The sequence below is a fragment of the Ictidomys tridecemlineatus genome, chromosome 2, assembly GCF_052094955.1.
Source record: "Ictidomys tridecemlineatus isolate mIctTri1 chromosome 2, mIctTri1.hap1, whole genome shotgun sequence".
Lineage (NCBI taxonomy): Eukaryota > Metazoa > Chordata > Mammalia > Rodentia > Sciuridae > Ictidomys > Ictidomys tridecemlineatus.
The window spans coordinates 172,234,887-172,248,501 of NC_135478.1; the positions used below are offsets into that span (position 1 = coordinate 172,234,887).

The following is a 13,615-nucleotide window of genomic DNA, read 5'->3' on the forward strand; positions in this document are numbered from 1 at the left end:
TTTCAGAATGTATGAAAATGTTTCATGGAAATATGGGAAATATTTAATTAGAAAAAAGGCAATCTTTCATAGTTAATACAGGTATAATTATTTTTAAGAAGAATTAATAGTTAGCTTATTGTTAAAATTTAAGTGCAAGTTTTCTTGGAAATTATGCAATTTCTACTTTTTGCTATATGTCAAAAGATCATACACACTATGGGTCTAATAATGAACCAATATGTGTAGTTCATAACTAGAGGAATAGTAGTTGGTGAAGCTTCCTAATTTGACCAATAAAGTAGCTCTGTAGACTAGAATGACTAAAAATTATATAAACTACATTTAATAAGGTGCTTGTCACCCTAATATCTCTGGCTGAGAAGATAATCTCATAGTTATTCACAGAAATTTTGCTTCTGACTTGGTAACAACAACAGTAATGGTAAAATAAATAAATGAACAATTGAATATGTGATAGATCCTAGCATTGGTACTAAGTGCTAAACATGGATTCTCTTTTGGGCATCATGGTGAAACTGTAAGATAGGTCTGGACACTGAGGCACAGAGAGATTAGATGCCTTGCCTTTGGTTACATAGCTTAAAAAAAAAAATGACAGAGTATGGCTCTAACTTCAGAGACAGAGTCCAGCTTTTGAAACTGAAACTTTAGTGGGTATGTATCAGAGCTGAAAGCGGAGCAGTAACAGCATTATCTATTGGTATAATAATTACTAAATTTGGGGTTCCAGATGATTAAGGAGAAGTCATAACGTTAATCCTACAGCACAGCCTGCCTTGGGTCTTGATCAGGAAACTGCCATTTACTAGTTTCCTGACCTTTGGCAAACTATTTAGTTTTTCTAGACTTCACTTTGCTCAGTGGTTAAATGATGATAATAGTACCTCGTAGAGTTATTGTGAGAATTAAAAAAGTTAAATCGCTTAGCACTAATGTGAGAGCCTTTTATTAATATTATCACTCCTGCTGCTCTTGTTGGAATAGCATGTGCCTTAAGTGTAAACTCTAAGAGAGTGAGGTGGATTCCTGTGCACTGTGTCAGCAGGGAGTCCTTGAAAGACAGATAAAATGCAGATGGAGAAAGGAAGCAGGGAGGCCATTGCAGAAGGGGAATCAAAGGCTCACCTGAGAGAGACACTGTGGTGTGAGCAGACAGAGTAGACAGGCTCAGCCTGACAAAAGATTTCGTGTAAGAATGAGATGGCAGAGACCAGGGTACATAATTTAATATTTCATGGTGCAAAATAGCACATTCATCATATCTCAATCTGGTAAGTGTTCTCCACTTTTGTGTAAAAATCTCTAACCTAAGTGTGAAAAGCAGAAGTCTCCATTTGGCTCACTAAATGATCCTGAGTTATATAACTCTCCTCATGTGTCTAATCTTCTTTGATTTTTGTATTTCTTTTGACCTTTAGGCTTCTATATAATTCTTAATTCTTAAGCTCAATACCAGGTATATATCCTTCACTGACTAGTCAGATGGATGATCCCTTGGTGGCATCTGTACTTTAACATGGCATTTGCCACATCGTAGAGGATGATGTATTTATTCCTCAGCTGTGATTCTTTCTATTCCATTCCTTCATATTCAATTAGTCTCTAGGTTCTGTAAGTTTGACCTCTGAAAAGCATCTGGGATGTTGAGTCTCTCATCTTCCAAACTGGCTTACTCAAACTTTAAGTATTTCTTGCTTGAATTATTACTTCTGTGTGCAACACCCATAGGTGTGTCTGTTTGCCTGTTCCCTTTCACAGAAAATCTTTGCCCAGAACCTTTGCAAAATGAATGTGGGCCATATGATGATTTTAGCTGTAACTGATAGGATGAACAGCAAACTAAGGACACCAGCCCAACTAATCCAGTCTTTGGCAACTGACTCAAGGATTGACCACAGGGAACATGAAAATGGAAACTTCCTATTTAGTGAGTACAGGGACCCTCGGAGGGGTCCATGTTTTCCCAATGATGCCACGTTTGAAAACATGCAAGAAAATGAACCTGGTTAAAAAAAAAAAAAAAAGAAAGAAAGAATCAAAGAAAAGGAGATTATGCAGCCTCTGAGAAATAGAAGGGGATTCTTGGATCCTAGTGGTCTGTGAGCCCCAATTCCCATGAGGCTAGGTGTGGTGGTACTGTGTTCCGACTGTTTTTCATATCACATTTGGTATTATGAATGCAACTTTTCTTGGGCCAGCTGGATTCTGTTGCTTTAACTAAACAACCTAAAAAACAGCTTCTAAATGGTCTTCTTTCTACCTCACTTTTCTTCAAACCAGTGTTTCCTAACCTTGGCTACATTGGAACCACCTTAAAAAACTAAACTCTTTCTGATTCTATCTCAAGATATTCTGATCAAATTGGTATAGAGATGTAGTTGCATTTGATTGGTTAAAAACATGCATAGGTGCACTTGCCTATAATCCCAGCAGCTGGGGAGGCTGAGGCAGGAGGTTCACAAGTTCAAAGTCAGCCTCCTCAAAAGTGAGGCACTAAGAAACTCAGGGAGATCCTGTCTCTAAATAAAATACAAAATAGGGTTGATGATGTGGCCAAGTGCCCCTGAGTTCAATCCCTGATACTCCCCCCGCCACCCTACCCACAAACGGTCCATAGGTGACTGTAATATTCATCCATGGTCAAAAACCACCACCACACCAGCATTTCCAGAAATTTTCTGATGATAAATTGCTTAGGACACTTGCTAAAAATAGATATTCCCCAAGAAAATAGATATCCCTGGATTTCTATAATTTGGGGTATACTCCATGTATTTACTGTCACTTGAGTTCACTCTTATTAGGAAAGTCAAAGAAACAGTACCCTAATCTACCCTTCACATTGCTGCCAAAATAATCTTTGTGAAACATAATTTACTATCCAAAAAACTTTCATAACTTGCTATTGCATTTTACATAAAGTGCCTATAACTTCGGCAAAGCAGTCAAAATCCTTCACAGTCTGTTCCAATCTACCTTTCAAACCATCAAGCACTCTGTAGCCCAGCCAGACCATACTGCACAAGATCCTGCTCTTGGTGTCTCTTTGCCTGTAATTGCTGACTTTTTCTTTTCTATAAAACATCATAAAGCCTCAATTAGAGTGTCACCTGTTATCTTTAACTGTCCTACCTCCCATTAAGGAGAATTTCTCTCCCTTTTCTGACTTTCCACAGCACTTGGTTACAATGCGCTGCTGTATCTATTTTATGCTAATGATACACAGTTGTGGAGTTTCTGAAAGCATCCAAACTGTTTTGTCTTGTGCCCCTGGGTGCTTAATATAGTGCCTAAAACAAAGGAAGTACTCAATGAATATTATTTGAATAAATGAGTACAGGAGTAAAGATTTATTTTAGTCGGTGTCAGCACTGTAGAAGTAGAGACATTTTAGAAAGTTGGCTGGAGTTAGTTGCTATAACATTTTTTGCTAATTTATTTTTATTTTTATTTTTTTAAAAAACTGTCCTGTCACTAGTAAGCTTTAATAGGGCTCTTTAAATCAAGAACCTTTGATTTTAATAATAAAACATATTCAGTCTAGATCCAATCATTCCTCTTTGTTAGAATTGCAAGAGCCTTGAAAGTTGCTATAAATTAGTATTTGGGTGAAAGCCCACATATTATCTAATATGATGTAGTGTGTCTTCCTCTCTATCACTGCAACATTGTGCACATTCAAGGAAAGTTAGTTACTCTATAACCAAAAGAAGAAAAGTCAAGGGGTGAAGTAGATGAAAAACAAAACCTGATTGAGTAAATGCAAAACTAAGACATTCAGCACTAGAGAGGAAAAATAAAAGGGGAAAGAGCAGCTAATTAGGTTATAAGAGACTAGAAAGTGAAATTCTTTGTTTTCACACTACAGAATTTTAGATCTTCCTAAATTTGTCTAAGCTGACTTACTTTTCTGAAGCAAGGTTTTTTTGTTTTTTTTCCTTTACTGTCCAATGTTTGGATGCCAATTTTTATAGCACAAACTGAAGCTAAATTTGCAGCCAGTTAGCATATACTTTATTTTAAAAGCTTAAATAGGATCTTTCCATACAAGGTAAAGTTTTTAAAACATAAAACAAGAGCAGTGAATAGTTGTTTCTCATTTCTTATCTAGGCTGAATGGAGTTTATGGAGAGGTTTGTGTGCTTTTTAACTGGAGTGACCAGACCCAACAGCAAATGTGACACTCAACTGACAGGGTTCTCCAGAAGGCAAGAGGCTATTTATGTAAGAGTTAAAAAAATAAATAAAAATCTGTAAAGGAAGAAAGGGGTGATTCTTTTCCTGCCCATCATAAAGGGCCATAGCTGTTATCCCTCTTCCAAAAGAATATTAAAAATGTATTTAATCCAAGTCTTATATGATGTGTGAGCCTTTAGATTGAAGAACCAAAGACCAGGGGGTGACCTATACGTGTCTATGATTAGATATGATGACCCATGGGCAGCCATGTAGAGATATGATTGGACAAAAGGGAGTGATCTTTACGACTAGCTCCCACACAGAAAGGCAGGAGAAGATTAGATTGATATATTTGGGCTTTATGGTTTGTTATGGACTAAAGGGGTTCTAGTTTGTATGACTCGCTATGGGGAAGAGAAATTCCAATTTCTGGGTCTTGGTTTTGCGGGTGGTATGGGTGGAAAAAAGGCATCAGGAGACCTGGAGAGGTCAGAGAGATATTTTTTTTTTTTATTCTGGAGTTTTCACTTTGCAATATTGTATTCCGAGCATTAACAATGTTATCTTCAGTAGCAGGGATCATGTGGGTCTATATGAGCTCTTCCCCAAGTTCCTGTTCAGTTAAGACAGCAATAGGATCATGATCTTGAAATTAAGATCCACAGTTAGAGCACCAAAGGCCACATATGAGCCTTCTGATGCCCGTTCCCAACATATTTGCTGATCCTCATTTGAATTACTTATCATTTTACTTTACAAATATTGTTTTTATCTGAGTGTTCAAAATAGTTCATGGATATTAACTATTTTTTCTTTGCAGTTCTCCTAGGAGATTATATATCTTCCCTATATTAGTGGCAAGCTCTCCATTGAGTATCAAACACTTTGCAGTAGGGAATCTCATAGTGACAATTTTATTCGTTAGGGCAGAGGCCCAGGACCTGGCCTATAAACTTGTCTTCAACAAAGTATTAGGTTAGCCCAGTTGTTTCCAGTTGCTTTTGTGTGGGAGTGGCTATAGCCATGTTGGCATCCTTCTCTCACCTGGGAGGAGAGAAGGGGGAATATTTGCTACATTTATTACATTTAGTTTCTGTTGGAAGACGGAGACATTGAAGCAGAGAAGGGAAAAGTTATTTGCCTAAGAGCAAAAAGTTCCTCATTATTGAATCTAGTTCTGCAATAGGTAATTATTGATTCTATTGAGGCTATGCACTCTGGTGTTTTGCCACTTCTTTTTCTCTTTTATTGCTATTGTTGTTATATTTTATAATGATCCTTAACTGTAGGATCAGTGAACTGGATGTCAGAGAAAAGATCAATTTTTTAAAAAGTGTGTCAATAGTAAAATAACTGATTCTTTGACCACACCTCCCCCCCCCCCAAAAAAGAAAAGGAAACAGGCTTGCAAGTTTAAAAGAATTGTTCAGTTGGATGATTCTGAAAGGATGCAGCCTTGTTATTAACACTGAAAAGTTTAATTACATTTCATTATACTAGACTAGTTTCTCTTAATTGCTAAAAGGGGACTATGAAAGTGAAAAACAAAAAAAAAACCAAAAATGCTTAATCTCTAGGAGTGGATTTTCCTCCCTGCTTTGTAATGTAAATGTGCCTGTGTGTATATTAAAATTCATACACTCCATCCATCTCGCCCGGCTTTTAACGGAGGGGTCACCTGACTTCACCTAGAGCCGCCCCCCTCCCTTTCCCAGAGGAAACCCAAAAGTGAGAGACAGGCGTGTGTGTAACACAGGTTCTCCTGCTGAGAGATGTAAATGACCCTGACTGAACGGGAGAGTGAGGTTGCTGGTGGGGGTTGGGGGGAAGGGAAACGGAGGGAGAGAGCGAGCGAGAGAGGGGAGAGGGAGAGACAGAGAGGGAGAGAGAGAGAGAGAGGAGAGAGAGAGGGAGAGAAGTGCTGCATGCTTCATCTTTGAGAGGAGGGAAAACAAAAGACCTCAGCGGCAGTTTTGTGTTGCTGTGTCTGGCTTAAAGAGGAACCTTCTAGACATCCGTGCTGGAGAAATCAAAGCTCAGCTGAGACTACTTCCATCAAGAGCATTGTTTTATCTGAGGATGGGTTGGATCAGTACAGGTGGTTTGAGAAGACGCTGACTGAGGACCATGGAAAGGTGGGCGAGGACGCGCGGCTTCCCTGCTTCCACTGAGCAGAGCTCTAGGTTAGTAAGCCGAAGCGACCCGGTCTGGCTCTACATTTCTCGATGTGCATATTTGTGTGTGTTTTCTATTTATAGCTTCCAAACCCTTCTGCTCCCCAACCCCTGGGTAAGGCAGTGCCATATTCCACCAGATGTGGACCTAAACTTGATTCGACTCTCACTTCATGGACCCAATGCCTCTCCTTTGCCTTGCGGAGCTTTTGTTCAGTGCAGCCAGTGGAGAGCCGTCATGATGCCTCCTTCTGAGTCACAATGTGTGTTTCAGCCCTAGATTGTCAGGTGGCTGTTTGGGGAATAGTTGGCATTTTGCTCCACCAGGCTGCAAATGCATGATGAGGGTATTGTGAGATGTAAACAGCCAATATCTGCTGACTTGGCATTTTTTGGGGTCATGTCAGAAGAATAGGGAGATGACCCTCTTGCTTTGGCTTTATCTTAATTCCCCACATAATTGAGTTCAAATTTAATAAGTTTGAAATGGTACCCCCATCAACAAAGGCACATCCCAGGTATTCTTTCAGTAGTGTGTTTTACCTCCAATTGGATCCAAAGCTTTTTTTTTTTTTTTTTTTAAAAATCATGGTATAGGACCTGGTTTGGGGAAGGAATACAATGTGTCAATTAATTTAGGTTCAAAGCTGTTTTATGGGAGTGGGTACAGATGTGTGTAAATCAAACACATAATTTCTCTTGTTTCTTGCTGTGCAGATAGAGTGTCTTTTGTTCCAGCGTGTGTATTTTCCTGTGTGTTTTTTTTTTTTTTTTTTTTTACAAAGAAAGCATTGCCTGTGCTTTTTGTGATAGCGGGAGGCTTGTATGCCAATTTGCCATTGTGCCCTGGTCAAGAATCTGCTCTATTCTGAAGTAAACTGCCCAGAGGTATTAGTCAAGAGGCTGCAGGAGGGTGAGGAGTGGGAAGAGGAGCCTTTTTCCTCCCTCCCCCCTTCTTTTTTTCTTTTTTTGACTCAGAAGTGTCTAATTCACATGATTTTAAGAGCAACTGGGGGAAAGCATTTAATTTTGAATAGGATGCAGATCTGTGCCATGCAATTGCCAAAGACTCTATCAAGAAGATGCTCAGAGCTGAGGGAATCAGATTTGTAATGGACTCTTTAAGAAAATGTGCTGTGAGGGTGACTGGCTGTGTCCCTTTGGACCAAATTAAGATGCGCTCTGGCAGTGCACGAGCCGCTGTGAGCTGACATTTTCTTGTGAACCTAGTGAAAAATGGCTCCATATTTCTCCTCCCGTCCTGAGGAGATGGTCTTCAAGTAGTTGAGCCTTTCCCCAGCATTGTGATTTGCTCTGATTGCTGTGTTTCCTGAAAGGGACGGACTGGCTCGTGGTTCCTTTCAGTTTGCCTGCCTTTTTAAATCTCAGCTTGAATGGGGAGTGGGTGGTGACGGTTTTACTTCAAATACAAACTACCCAGAGCAGAGCTAGCAGCAGATATCTTTCTGGCAATCACAGGTTTCCATTTTTAAAAGGGTAGATTAGAATTGTCAGGACATAATGTGAGGCACTTTTTGTTGTTGTTGTTTTTAAGTGAGTTAGTAAACAATTTCTCTAAGAAAAGACCCATACATGTGTGGCACTTTACATTTGGACTTTTGGCATGGGAAGTGACAGGTAAAAACATGGGAATGTTTGCCTATCATTTTGGCTCTGATAATTACAAAGCAGCTATTATCTGTCTTACCGGTTCCCCCCCTTTTTCGAATTGTGATCCATTGTGCAAGGAGAAAGATTTGTTCAACATCAGAATGCAGGGAGGAAATGTACTACTGTCCTGTAGGACACATGGGCTTATTAAGGAATTCCTGTGCTGAGCAGGGAGTGGAAGTACTCTGGCAGCCACACTGCTCCTTTATTTAGGTTTTGGTGTGTGAAAGCTCCAGCAAGCAGAGGCAGGATGCACTTTAGCAGAGGGCTGTGTGTTTGAGGGACTGGTTAAGAGCATGGGTTGTTGGGGGTATACAAAATCACCTGTTTTCTATTATAGACCATTCTAAGATGATGGAGTGTAGAGTGGGTTCAGCAGGAAGGGGCTGGGCTCCTCAAGGCACCATCCAGTAGGGAAGGCAACCTGAGGATGCAAAATAGTGCAGTAGTGTGTAAATTGTACAGAAGGAGTAGTTCTTTAAATTGTATAATTCCCTAATTATAGAAATTTGTAAGAACCTTAAGTGCTTTGTACAAAATGACATGGAGTCATCTTTGTCTAGGACCAGTAAGAGCACCATGAAAACAGCTTTCTAAGTATTTTGAATATTGTGACATTTTCTCTACTGAAGGATATCTCTCTAAGAGGATCTTTTCCTTTCTCATATTTACATACATACACACACGTACATATACTTGTACTGAGGATAGGGGGCGTTTTACCACCAAGCTACACCCCCAACCCTTTTTTTTTTCTTTCTTTCTTTCTTTCTTTCTTTCTTTCTTTCTTTCTTTCTTTCTTTCTTTCTTTCTTTCTTTCTCTCTTTCTCTCTTTCTCTCTTTCTAGACAGGGTCTCACTTAGTTGCTGAGACTGGCTTCAAACTTGTGATCTTCTTGCCTCAACCTACTGAGTCACTGGGATTACAGGAGTGCACCACCACACATGACTAGGATTTATATCTTTAATACTTTCATAGAGTGGTAGTTAGAGCATAGATTTTTCTTGGAGTTTGTTTGGAATAATTTTGATAAAGGTAAGAACTTACTGAGGCCATATGATTTGCCTCTGGCTGAGTGCAGTGGTGCATACCTGCAATCCCAGCCGCTCAGGAGGCTGAGGCAGGAAGATTGTAAGTTCAAAGCTAGTCTCAGCAGAAGTGAGGTGATAAGCAACTCAGTGAGACCCCATTTCTAAATAAATACAAAATAGGGCTGTGTGGTTCAGTGGGCGAGGTTCCCCGAGTTCAATCCCTAGTAACCTGCCCCACCAAAAAATAAATAAATAAATAAAACAAAAACAACAAGAAAAAAAAAAGAGAACATATTTGTCTCTGTAGAACCATAGAAATGGAATGGTAACATAGCATGTAGATTTGATTGCTGCTTTTATACATGTAGAAAATGTAACTAAGGTATGTGGTATGCTTTTGGGGAAATTGATGCAATCATAGTGGAACAATGAACAAAACAATAGATAGAACAGTAAAAATATGGGTTTCAAAGTTCACAAGAGGATCAGCATAGTCAAACTCACATATTGTTAATGACTCCTGAGATAGTTTTATTCCAGAGAAATTTCAGGTGAGTCTAAAATTAAGGAGAGAGTTCACTGACTGACTGTTTTTGAAGCACTTGTATGTGAACCAGATAATGTAGTATACAAAAGACTTGTGAATCTTGGGAACTTTCTACCATTGTATTTTGTTTTACAAGCAGCCAAATAACTAAAGTATATAATCAGTTCAAAGAGCAGCAGTTTCCCAGGGAGAACTAAGAAATTTCAGGATGATTAACAAATATTTTGCTTTGGGTAACATTTGGGATACCATGAAGTTATTTTTCACCCCCAGGGGCTGAGGTTCTAATCTAGGGCCTTCCACATGCTAGGCAAGCATTCCCTCATTAAGCTATACCCCAGACCACAATGAGTTCCTAATATGGGGGAAAAAATAGAAAAACCCACATGTTAAAATAAATTTCTATACTTCTGTATTATTCTTACTGCTTTGAATTTGGAAACTAGAAAATTTCCTAAGAGTAAAATTAGTTTTCCATAAGATACCTGTGGCATAAAAAGGAAAAGTTGGACTAAAACAATGAAATTTCCAATAAAGATATTTTATTCCACTTTAATTCTTCTTGAAATATTTTTATACAGAAAAATAATTTCTAAGAACATCTGAAGTAGTAATGGCCTGCTATCTGGTGTCCATTTCTCTCACTTTTAGAACTCTACAACCCTAAATTCTGTTTGCAATTGTTAAAAGCTGTATTAGATGGCAACATGACATTAAATAAGCAAAGACATGATAAAAGGCTCTGAGCTCAAAATACTTTAATTTTACGTTCAATTTCAGGTACATTTCTTCTCTGTCATGTCTCAAGCTTTGCTTTAAGACATACAGCTTGTAGCAATCTAAGACCTCAGCTATTTATTCTGAAGATAGCAGGTATTTAGTATAATTGGAGAAAAATAAAAGTACATTCCGATTTTGACTGCATTCATTGGTGTCTTTAGCAAGATAAGAGCCACCAGGTGTGGTGACACACACCTGTAATCCTGCAGACTCAGGAGGCTGATGCAGGAGGATCAAAAGTGTGAGGCAATTTAGACACACCCTGTCTCAAAATAAAAAGGGCTGGGGGCTGGGAATGTAGCTTAGTGGAAGAGCCCTCTAGGTTCAATCCCTAGTCCTACAAAAATAAGTATGTAAATAAATAACCAGATGATAGCCTTATTATAATGTGAAGTATCAGTCCAAGTGATTCAGAAATATCAGAGGTTAGAGCATGTACCATATATTTCAAGGACTTCAAGACTTGTTAATCTACAGTAAAGTGGTTAGTTCTCTCCTGAGTTCTCTGCACAAGAATGATTCTTTGTGGCATCACCATGATTTCCCAAAACAGCACCTTCTCTTTTCTCCTGTAGATTGCCTCAGTAATACATCAAATTCAGTGAGTATGATAGTGATATAAAATTTCCTGATCAAAGTGTTGGGCAATTTAATATTTACCCTGTGGAAAAACACAATCAGAATAGTTATTTTTTAAAATTAAAAAAATTCAAACATTGGGGGAAATTTCAGGAAATTCACAACGGGGTATGTTTTGAAATAGGAGGCTCATTGCCAGGTTGACCAATAGAGAAGAAGCAGCAGGCTGAACTGAGAGCTCTAATTGAAACACATTGTGGATCAGGAAGTTCCCAGATTAATAAGACTTCAGCTGAGGTTCCAGAGCCAGCTGCTTTACTTCTTCACCTTTCTTTTCTCTCTGGGGCTGGGGATCAGGGGAATAATACCTTCAATAAGAGATTACTTCTGCTAGAAGGTCCTCTCTGAAATAAACCAGACCTACAAACAGTTCAGGTGTCTTTAAGGTCCACTCAGCTTGAAGTTTCTCTAACTTTCTCCACCCAGAAACAGATTCCAAGAGGCTTTGCAAGCTCCTCTAAGTTTTGTTGGTGTCAAGGGTCTTACAAAGCATTGCTCACAAAGGCACCTACCCAGCCCAATAGGAAAAGAAATGGAAGTGGAGCCTTATCTGTCTGGTCTGGAACAGAAAGTGACCCCTCTGGGTTTTTTAACTCAAAAGACAAGAGAAGCTCAAATGCCGAGCTAAGGAACTGCTTGCTGAGTATTGATGAATTTTTTTTTTCTTTTTTTCCTGGTGAGTCAGGGTGTTACTATGTTTCTTGGTTTGGCTTTGAACTCCCATGCACAAGTGATAACTTCTGCCTTAGCCTCCCTAATTACTGAGACTACAGGCACATATCACCAGGATGAGCAGTGGATTCTTACTCTTGGATTCAAATTACTCATTCAGAAGAGTCATTCTTACACAGAGCTCTTAGAAAACTTCACATTTTGTTGCATCTCAAGGCCCTAGCACATGCTGTGACTTCTACCAGGACATTCTTCCATACACTTTTCTCGCTTACCCATTAAATTGTGTGTCTATAAAATGTGTTCAGAGATCAGTATGCTTTCTTCTTTTTTCATTATATTTACAGGTGTATTTTTATAATGTTCAATTTCATTTCATTGCCTTATTTAATTACTGTATTTTCCAGGAGAAAAGACCTTCTATATTTGTTTTTCTCACAAGAGTATTGTGAGAACCTCAGATCATGTCACCTCACATATTAGGTATGCAATAAATGTTTGCTAGATGAGCAATTTAATGAATAAATGAATACTGGGGCACCAACATTGTGGAAAGATGGAGTGTAATTGGCTTGGTTTAACAAAGAACAGTTTTTTTCTTTGGTTTGGCTAATGTGGGAAACTGAGAGTACCAGGTAGTCCCAGAATCTCTCTTTGTTGGGATTTTCCATCTGAGAAAGATCACTTGAGCATTTGCTTTTGCAATACCTCAAAACAGCACTTTCGTAATGTGTTAGTCAGCTTTTCATCACTGTGACAAAATGCCTGAGAAAAATCCACTTAGAATAGGAAAGATTTATTTTGGCTCATGATTTCAAAGGTTTCAGTCCTGGGTCAGGTGACTCCATTGTTTGTCAACCTATGGTGATGCAGTACATCATAGTGGGGAGGGTGCAGCAGAGCAAAGCTGCTCACCTCATGGTGGTCAGGAAAACAAAAAGAGTGAGGAAGCATCCAGAAGCAAGATATATCCTCCCAGGGCATGCCCCTAGTGACCTACTTCCTCCAACTATGGTCTACCTCCTACAGTTTCCTCCACTTCTCAATAGTCCATTCAGTTATGAACCCTCATGGGTCAGAGCCCTCATGACCCAATCACTTCCTCAAAACCCCACCTCTGAATATTGCTGCATCCAGGAATAAGTCTTTCATATCCAAGCATTTGGAGAACATTCCAGATCCAAACAATAACAGCTCTCAAAAGTTCATAGCATCTTAAGCCAAATTGTGGTCTATCCTTCCCTCTCTGTTCCTCCTTCCTGAGGCATCTCCTTTTCTAAATCTCCCACTCACATCATCCTTAGTGTTTTGCTTCTAAGTTTCATTGACAGTGACTGTGCCTTGATAAGTAGCGTGGTAATTAGCTTGTGAGCCCTAAAGGCCTCCTGGGTGTGAACTTTCCATTTGCTTGTTCAACAAAGTTGTGTGGATTGTTTAGCACTCTGCTTCTCAGTGTGAGGGACTGGGAAGCAGAACATGCACCAAACTTGCCTTCAGGGAGCTTGCTCTTCAGTTATGGCACTAACAGCCAACAGCTGCCCTGAATTGGTGATCAAGAACTGCATTTGATGGTACATATTTTTATAAAACTAGAGTACAAAAGAAAGGATTTGTAGAAGAGGTGGGACCTCAAGCAGAGCATGAAGGGTAAATGATGTCTGAATTAACAGAGAGGAGGAAGAACGGTTTAACATTTTGAACAAAATAAATAAAAATGGTCAATGGGATTTAGCACAAGGTGTCTTCAAGTCCTATAAGATCCCACAAATGCTTATTTCACTAACCATTAAAGAGGAAGAGACCATTCATGAATCCATTAAAATTTCATTCATTTAAATCTTAAGATCCTGAGAGTTAGGACAGTTAGCAGTTATATTTCTGTTTATCTTGAAAATTTTTTTCCCATTATGCCTTGTATC

General features: G+C 39.0%; 1 protein-coding gene across 13 annotated transcripts in view; it reads left to right on the forward strand.

Annotated features, from left to right (window-relative positions):
• Magi2 (membrane associated guanylate kinase, WW and PDZ domain containing 2) overlaps positions 1-13,615 on the forward strand; it is a 1,272,989-nt gene that overhangs the window by 540,189 nt on the left and 719,185 nt on the right. The window contains exon 1 of one of the 13 annotated variants that reach the window (XM_078040159.1): positions 5,934-6,365. The exons of the other annotated variants lie outside the window; for them this stretch is intronic. The gene's annotated coding sequence lies outside the window, so the exon portion shown is untranslated. Of the gene's footprint in view, positions 1-5,933; positions 6,366-13,615 lie in introns of those variants that run through there. 13 annotated transcript variants of the gene reach the window in all.